Source organism: Oratosquilla oratoria, chromosome 21 (assembly GCF_046742065.1).
Source record: "Oratosquilla oratoria isolate Oo_2021 chromosome 21, ASM4674206v1, whole genome shotgun sequence".
NCBI classification, from domain to species: domain Eukaryota; kingdom Metazoa; phylum Arthropoda; class Malacostraca; order Stomatopoda; family Squillidae; genus Oratosquilla; species Oratosquilla oratoria.
This window is the reverse complement of record NC_134797.1, coordinates 52,951,309-52,961,308: the sequence shown is the minus strand read 5'-3', so window position 1 is coordinate 52,961,308 and position 10,000 is coordinate 52,951,309. Positions and strand designations below refer to the sequence as shown.

Sequence of the window (10,000 nt, the reverse complement as noted above, 5' to 3'; positions counted from 1 at the left end):
CGCACACACACACACACACACACACACACACACACACACACACACACACACACACACACACAGGACTGAAATAATTTCAGTATCGCTGCGTTACGGGTTGTTACTCCAACCTTCGTGGACGGGGAGTTGGGTATGTGTGTGCGTGTAAGGTCACATCATTACCCATAGATCGGTCAAATATGAGCTCTGAGGTCTCATCCGGGAAGGTAATAGCTGTCGATCACGTGTCCAACACGTGATCCAAGGCCATGGTCAATACACACACACACACACACACACACACACATATTCAACTTCATATCCTCTCTACAGATGAATCCTCACTCCATCCAAATCCACATCATTCTCATTGTTTAGACGTGAACCACTTCTAATCTAACCTCCACATTATGACAACCACGTCCTCCCTTCACTCCACAAACCTCCACTTTCTCGCCTCCACGGCAATCGCTCAATCCTGCCCTCCACAGCTTCGTATATATAACCGCTCTCCACCTCCACACTCCTCCTCCACATCTTCACCTCCACTTAGGTGACTCCTAGACTCCACCAAACTTGGCTACAGTTCCCTCCGTCCCTCCCATCCTCCATTTTCCTCTCCTTCTTCTCTTTTTCCTCATTTTAGATTTACTCAATTTCTTTCTCTTTGTCTCTTTTCCTTCCAATCTTTTCATAAAAAAAATCCTTTTCCCTCTATTCTCGTTCTCAATTCTTCTTCACCTACTTCTCCTTCCTTACTTTCGTTATTCAATTTTATTCTTCTCATCTCCTTTCCATTCCTATCTAATTAACTCCTTCAGTCCACATACTACCCTCCTCTTCTATTCGTTCTTCTTCACGTCTTTACCTCCTTCCTCTCTCCCTCCCTACGTGTCTCCCCTTCTCCCTTCTTACTCTCTTTTTTCTTTTCCCCTCACCCTCAATATGAATATATATATATATATATATATATATATATATATATATATATATATATATATATATATGAGAGAGTGATAGGTGGGGAAGGGTAAACGAAGATGGGCTAAGAATACATTTATTGTTCTTACGTTTCGGTTATTATAACCTTCCTCAGAGAACTTGTTACAGAACATCTTGGTCACAACATTTATACCCGTAGTGGGGGAACTTGTGAAGCTTCGAGTGTCAGGTTTTTTCTAGCGCATTTATTATTAAGAGACTGGCTGCTTTAGATAGGCATATAAATCCTTCTCTGTCGTTATTATTATATGAATGTCCAAGAAAATAATAACGACAGAGAAGGATTAATATGCCTATCTAAAGCAGCCAGTCTCTTAATAATTAATGCGCTAGAAAAAACCTGACACTTGAAGCTTCACAAGTTCCCCCACTACGGGTATAAATGTTGTGACCAAGATGTTCTGTAACAAGTTCTCTGAGGAAGGTTATAATAACCGAAACGTAAGAACAATAAATGTATTCTTAGCCCATCTTCGTTTACCCTTCCCCACCTATCACTCTCTCATTTGTCTTAAACAATTTATCAATATATATATATATATATATATATATATATATATATATATATATATATAGATATATAAGACTGAAGGTGAAAGAAGTATACGTCAACATATATACATATATATATATATATATATATATATGTGTGTGTGTGTGTGTGTGTGTGTATGTATATACATATATATACATACATATATATATGTATAAATATATATATACATATATATATATATATATATATAATTTCTTCCTCAATTTCCTCTCTTCATATTGATTTCCTCCCCACCCGTATGAAGTATTGACAATACCAGTTTAATGTGCTCATTATCCTCGAGATTTGAGTGACACCTCTACGGACAACAGTCACGCATCATTCTTTAATGGTTGGAAACCGATCCTCAGTGTTTACTATCTCCATGACCCAAAAAAATTTCGGCCCATTATTTTCGCCAAGGATAGAAGCGCTGGTTATCCATGTTAGAATATTTCCAACTTTCCCCTTTTCCCCTTCTACAGCCCTGGACCTTATTCCCTCCCCCATCCCTAGCCAGGCGGGGAGGCGACTCAACATCGGCCTAAGAAACCCGGGGGGCTTGCCGCAATTTTACGGGGGGTTTACCTTAGTCGGGGTTTTTCACTTCCCTTTTAGTGGGAGTGGGTTAGTGAGCGGTGTTCCTTCTATATTCTCTCTATTGTCTCCCACTCCACTCCCTCCCTCTCTCCATATTCACCTTCGCTTTAAAATCCTTAATCTCTTAAAAAAAAACTGTCTAGAATCATAAGGATTACAAAGGATTACAAAGGCGGAGCATGCCGACAGGAAACCTTTTGGTCCATAACTAGGTCGGATGCGGAAAAAAAATACAATGATAGATATATAAAAATAAATCAATAACAATTATAATAATATAATAATAAATAAAACATTTGTTATTCACATTTACTCAAGAGATTTTACTCAGCCAAGAGAAACTTGTCTTAAGATGATTTTATTGTCATGATTAATGACTTTTTCAATCCCTAAATTATCTTCTTTTGCGAAAATATTTGCCAGTCGTTGAATTATCCCCTTCCATTCCCCTTAAAGTATTCATAGTATTCCCCTACAATTCCTCTTCACTCCCCTACATATTCCACCAGGGTTGATTTACCTCTCGTGAATGTCCCTATATCAATCCATCAATTCCCATTCCCCTTCCCAGGTCACCCTATAACCCGTCAACTCTCCAATTCGGTGACGTACTTTATCTTATTTTATTCTATCTTATTCTATTTTATCATATCTTATTTTGTCTTGTCTTGTCTTGTCTTGTCTTGTCTTGTCTTGTCTTGTCTTGTCTTATTTTTGGCTGGTGATGGAAAGCCAAATCTACTAAGTGCAATTTTGTCTTGTCATGTCTTGTCTTGTGTTGTCTTGTCTTGTCTTGTCTTGTCTTGTCTTGTCTTGTCTTGTCTTGTCTTGTCTTCTCTTGTCTTACTTTTGGTTGGTGATGGAAAGCCAAATCTACTAAGGGCAATTTTGTCTTGTCTTATTTTTGGCTGGTGATGGAAAGCCAAATCTATTAAGTGCAGTCTTGTCTTGTCTTGTCTTGTCTTGTCTTATTTTTGGCTGGTAATGGAAAGCCAACTCTATTCAGCACAAAGGGGAACCTTAAAAAAGCCTTTAAAAAGGCTAAAGTCCATCACCTAAACTTATAAATCGCCTTCATTTAGCCTGAACAAAACCAATAACGCGTCACCAGTTGATAATTATCTTTATCCTTAAAGATAACTCTCCCCCCAAATGCACTACAGAAACATTTCCTTTTATCAACATGAGAATGTTATCATAAGAACATAAAAATGCAGGAGACTGCAAGAGACCATAGGGCCTACACTAAGGACTTCCATGTTTATTACCATCCATCTATCCCCCCTCCACCCCCCCCCCCTCAATTTCCTCTTTCCTTCATCGGGGATTTTTCAATTATATTTCTTCAAGACAAAGAAACACTTGTAATCCTAAATTTCCCCAAACAACATCCTACCAATCATTCCTTCCCCAACAAATATCTACTTTCCTTCAAGTTGTTCCCACTGCTTACTCTCTTCCTCTCTTCTGCTCTCCTTATTCCTTAGCTACACCAATAGTCTTCCCTCTCTTTCCCTACAAACTCTCTTTTTCTACCCCTTTCTTGCCCTATCCTCTCTCTCTCCTCCCTACCTTTCTCCTTCACTCAATGTTTCCACAGTCCTACACCGTTATCCCTTTCCAAGTACTCTTCTACACCTGTCCCTAATTTATCTGTTCCATCCCTGTCCCTTCTTCCCCTCCCTCCCTCCCTCCCTCTTTCCCTCACTCCCTCCCTCCTTCCCTCACTCCCTCCTTCCCTACCCCATCGCTAAACCGCTATCCTCCCCTTCCCTCCTCCTCCTCCTCCTCCTCCACTCCCCCCCTCCTCCTCAACTGCTCACTCCCAGTGAACTTCCTTCAACTTTCCCAAAGCCACTCCTTCCTACCCGGGTGCGTCCACCTCCACCCAACCCTCCACACTCCTCCCTCACTCCATCTCTTCCACTTCTACTCTCTTACCCATTTCTACGTTAGAGCTTACGTCCGTAACTCCTATTCATTACACTCTTACATGATCTGTTCCTCACACTCTTCATATCCTATTTTAACTCACTCTGTCACCCTCACTTTCGGGTAATAACAAGTGTTACCGTTACTTTTACTACTTACGACGTAGCAAGGCTCCAGGAGTCTGTTCGACGTCTCTATTCACTTGTATCTTGTGCTTTGACTCAAACCTGTCACATCCATCTTTAGATCCTCGCCTCTCAGTCCTCATGTATGTTATCTGTGTAATGTATATATTGCTGTGTGTGTGTGTGTGTGTGTGTGTGTGTGTGTGTGTGTGTGTGTGTGTGTGTGTGTGTGTGTGTGTGTGTGTGTGTGTGTGTGTGTGTGTGTGTGTGTGTGTGTGTGTGTGTTCTCTCTCTCTCTCACACACAAACACACACAAAACTCAAACATACACATAAACAAATATATCTATTCCACTTCAACCCTCGCCCAAACCACTGTCCCTCTTTCCCTACCCCTTTGGTGACTCTCAGAGTCTTCAGAATATCTCTTTAGTTGATTTCGTAGCGAGTGGCACCTCTATTTTCAACCTGGCAGCCTCCAGGCGATTCTATTCTTCTTTATGGCACACCTCTGGGTGACAAAGTGGTTAGGAAAATCCCACGACAGTTGTGCAGCTACACCGGTTAGGCCTCTCTCTTTCACTCCTTCTTTTCTCCTCGTCTCTCTTCTCTTCTTCAATCTCTTCATCTTTCATTACACCTTGTCTCGTAGTTGTGCTCCTACACCGGTTAGGCCTCTCTCCTTCACTCCTTCTTTTATCCTCGTCTCTCTTCTCTTCTTTAATCTCTTCATCTCTCATTACAACTTGTCTCGTGTCCTCTCACCATCCCTCTCTCTCTCTCTCTCTCTCTCTCTGTCCCTTCTTTCCATCTCTATCTTTGTCCATCTCTCTTTCTCTTTCTCCACATCTCTCTCTCTCTCTTTCTCTCTCTCTCTCTCTCTCTGTCTTTCTGTCTATCTGTCTCTCTGATTTCATAATTTATTTTTAGCTTTTCTCCTCATATCTTCATCTTTACTTCCCTTGTCTCGACACCTCCATTTTCTCGCTTTCCTTCTTTCTTTCTTTTCATCTCCTTTCATTATCTTATTCCCTCCTCGTCTTCCGAGTCCTTTCACTCGCCATCATCTTCATTCTCTTCCTTCATTTCCTCCTTCTTTTCTTTCCTCCTTCCTCCCCTCTCCTCCTCCACTCAGCCCTCCATCTCTGCGGTCATGGAGGTGTGTTGTCGGAAAAGGTCAGTAGTGGAGTATGTCTGCGTGTTTGTGCGTACTTGTGTACGTGTGTGTGTGTGTGTGTGTGTGTGTGTGTGTGTGTGTGTGTGTGTGTGTGTGTGTGTGTGTGTGTGTGTGTGTGTGTGTGTGTGTGTGTGTGTGTGTGTGTGTGTGTGTGTGTGTGTGTGCATGTGTGTGTGCGTGTGTGTGTGAGGTCGTGGGTGTTCAAGTGCTCGTATGTGCGTGTGTGTGTGTACCTGTATGTGAGTTCGTGTGTGTGTGTGTGTGCGCATGTGTGTGTGTGTGTGTGTGTGTGTGTGTGTGTGTGTGTGTGTGTGTGTGTGTGTGTGTGTGTGTGTATGCATGCTCGCATGTGCGTGCGTGTTCACTTGTCTACATGTGTGTACATGTAAGTACATGCGCGCTTCTACATACAAATACATGGGGGATCATTCATGTGTCTGTACATGTACAGATGTGAAAATATTCACTTATAAGTACACACTCGCGTGGGTGCGTACAGGACTGTGCATCGTGCCCTTGGGGACTAGATGAAGACCCAGACGAGTGGTGGTTAATCGACATGATGAGAACGTCATGGTCTCTCTCGGACAAGGCTACACCAGGTGCCTTCTCAGAGCAGGAGAAACCTCCTCAAGGTTGAAGACCACCATCCTGAGTCATGACATAAGTTGACCCTTTTCCGATTAAGTGATGAGCTTGATTATCTTGTGTTCTTACGGACGCTAAACGGATTTTTTTTTTCGATTTTGAGTGTTCTTCTTCGGAGTAGAGGGTAAAAGCCACGTGCTAAGTGACATCTAGATAAGCAGATCCCTAAATGGCTAATCAAGGTGAAACCATCTTCTAGGTGGAGTGCAGGTGAGTACTGTCCTAGTAGGATACTAATGACAGTACTAGAACAGAACTAGAGAACACTAGACTATTACCCTTAGCAGCTACGTAAAGTAAAACGATATGATAACCGAAAACCTTTCTAGATGGACATAGCTCTAGTTTCTAATAAGATCTTCTAGTGTGAGCTCTGCCGTAGGTGGCTGCATCATGTGATCCCACGGTAGATTAAGACGTCCCTTGGTGAATCCTACGCTAGGCAACCGTGGTGAATATAACTCCCAGGCTTCTATGTACATCAATACCCTTAAACAGCTGGAGACTCTTCCGAGTAGGCTTTGATCAAGGGAGGTCTCATTGTAGACATCACTGTGCACAACGGCGAGAAGTCGTAACGGTCGTAACGGTCGTTTTACAGTGCACATGATATTTCGCCGATTGTTCATTGTATGAACGCCTTCGTTAAGGAATAAGTTGTACATAGCTGAAAATAATAGCTTGAAAGTAGCTGGAATAAAATAACAAAGGTCAGGCCGATTCTCCAGGCGACCATAAAGTCTGAACTCACGAAATTCGTTAAAGATTAACCGTAATTCAACAAACAACGGAGTAATAAGACCCCATTCAGACCCTAACATCAGCGTGCAAACAAACACCTGTCACATGCAGCCTCCTCAGCGTTGTGCTGTACCGGGGTTAAATGGAGGCAACTGTACAAGCTCGGGGTCGTCTCCGGACAAGAAGGTCCCGCTGCCTGAGTCGGCAGACGACACTCGCGCAAGCGAGGATTGGAAGACCTGGCGGTTGACACTGATCATCTCCGATTGTCGAGGTGAAAGTGCGGCTGCGGCTGCGACTGCGGCGGTGCGGGTTGATGGAGGGGGGGGGGTTACCAGATCAGGATCGGGAACGAGAAGGAACGGTGCGGCAACAGGAAAGGAACACAGGCGAATAACCTGGGAGAGATCTTGTCATAAGAATATATACACTTTAAAAGAAATGATATCAGAAGTACAGGAGATCCGTATATTTCAACTACTATCTGTAGTCCTCTTCTGCTGAAGAGGACTACAGGTAGGAGTCGAAATATACGGATCCCCTGTACTTCTGATATTATTTCTCCGAAAGTGGGTTTAAAGTGTACATTTATAAATGTGCTATAACATTACAGTTTACCATTGTCATGAGAACATATGAACGGAGGAGACGGCAAAACACCATAAGGCTAGGCAAACACTAGGTAGTTCCATGTCCCTTACCACCTGACCTCCCTATCCATATAGTTGTCTAATCTTCTTTTAAAAACAACCAATTGTTTCAGCCCTCACGACATGGTTACTAAGTTTATTCCATTCGTTAACTACTATGTTGGTAAACCAGCTCTTGCCTATATCCTTCTTAAACCGTAGAGTCACTCAGTCTAGACGTCTTGGCATATGAGAAGACAGTCCATATGGGATCTTATGGTGAGTAAAACAGGACGATAGGAAACCCTCTGATCCATAGTGAGGCCGGATGCATACATATTCAAATAGGTTACTTTATACACACATGATTAAACATATCTGAAGAGGATTGCAGTTAGCAATAGAAATATATAGTTTCGCTTACTCAACTCTTTCTTTCGTCCGACTGTGGTGTTAGTTGTGATTTACAAATGTGTTAATACATTTGTCACCAGTGATATGTTGGCATGATATATCGCATCTATTCATAAGGTTTTTTGTTGGCAGAAGACCCCACACTTCATAGTTGGGCCAGATGAAAATAAATAGATGCATATCAGAGATAAAAATAGACATGTTTGTTAATAGATATATAAATGAAAAATAAACAAAGATACATAAGTACAATTGCTATAACGAATGAGTGAAAAATAAAAGGAAATGGATTATTACATATAAAAAGCACAAATGAATATCATTGTGGAATAACAATGAACAAAATACGTCTTACAGAGATAAGAAACATATAACGCAAATAAAATGTAAAGTATATGCAGAAAAAACTCGTGTACGAAACAGACGAATATGTAACACATGTGAGTTAACAGAATGTGTACGAAACACATTACCTCGAAAACCAAATTTTCTGAAACATTAAAGTAGCTGACAAAAATGTAATAGAAACGTACACTAAGCACATGATCACAAAATAAACCAACACAATTTAAAGACGCAAGAAAATATATGTGTAATCAAAACGCGTTTGATGACTTAATTGTACGAAATGAAACCACACTAGACTAATAAAAAGAACAGATGTATGAACAGCCGATATATAAACATAGAACTTATTTATTAAGAAAGACACAGGTAAGAAAAAAAAAAAATGTTGCGTACTAAACTGTACACGAAACGTGTGTACTTGGCGGGGAGACGTAGGAAAGATACGGCCACAAAACTGCTTTGTTCAAAAGACTTAGACTCTCAAGGGACGCATACGACCAAAGTCTTTCTCCCAAAACAAAACAAATTTCCAGTCAGCTGTTGTTAGATGGTAAATATAACCCCTTAACCCCTTTGCTACGATAGCATCTTCAGAGATTCTGCTTAGTCCTATTCCAGACGTTTTCATTCGGGTCAGGTAACTTAAGCTGAAAGGAGACTTCTGCTATAAGCAACAGTTTGGAGCCATTCATCAACCAAGTCATAAAAACGACAATTATTCGAACCAAAACACGATTCAGTGTGGGTTGGCAACGGGTTGAACGAAAGTTTCTCTGCGCCTCAACAGGTTTCACTAAATTTCGAGACTTAAGCAGGCCCTACACGATCAATATTATTGCACAATATTCCGTATTGTGCAATATTATTGGCGGTTTTAGAGATGATATTGAAGAATGACACAGTATATTGAAGACATCAGAGAATGACACAGTATATCAAAGACATCAAATACCATCCCTACACCGGCAATAATATTGTACAATAAGGAATATTGCGCAATAATATTGATCGCGTAGGGCCTGCTTTAGTCGTCTTGCAGACTGTACCCTTCCTCTGTACCCTTTCCTCTCTCGACTTTCACTCCCCCGGACGATCCAGGTTCCCGGGATCGTCACAGGTGTGACCTTAATGATCTACCTGTGTCCCTAATTAACCCTACGTGTCCTTTGTAGCCTACAGATGTTTCCTGAAATACCAAGCCTGTTTTCGCCACGTGCCTTACTAATTGTCCACATGTTCTTATGGTCTTGATTACCTTTAATTAAGGACCCGTGCACTTAATTACCTTAATTGAGAGTCTGTGTCCTTAATGGACGACGGGTGTTCCTTGCTATCTTAATGTGGCTTTAATGCATACCATATGTCCCTTGTGAGAGTTCTCAATCGGCTACTTGTTTCTCACGTGTGTCTAATTGCACATGCATGTTCTTGGGTGATTTACACATTCCAAGTAACATACACATGTCTTTTAAGACCTACTTACATATGCATTTGTCCATATGGGCTCATATCTGTGATGTGACATGTCAATAGGACTTAACGCTTCCAGTTATCTGGTATAACTGACAGAAGTGAGATGAGCTTGTTCGGTTTTGATTCGATTTTGTTTTTTGTAGAAGTTTAACGAGATTGTTTAACTACATGGTGAACCCGAGGGTTGAATGTGGTCGCGGAAGCTTTGAGCTTTGTTCAAAATGGGGTCCACCATCTCCTTTATATAACAGAATCACCTGGCGGTACATAATATCTTATAAAGTGTGTCTTTCTGTCTCTTGTATCTGATTACTTGCTTTGGTATTTGTTATTATCATTTGAACACCATGAAATATATTACGGTGAACTAAGCGTACTAATAGCTCGTGGTTAAGCT

The 10,000-nt window shown here is 41.3% G+C and overlaps 1 protein-coding gene across 1 annotated transcript in view; it reads left to right on the top strand.

The window, feature by feature from the left end:
• LOC143036938 (uncharacterized) overlaps positions 1 to 10,000 on the top strand; it is an 86,104-nt gene that overhangs the window by 70,110 nt on the left and 5,994 nt on the right. The gene's annotated exons all lie outside the window — the stretch shown is intronic.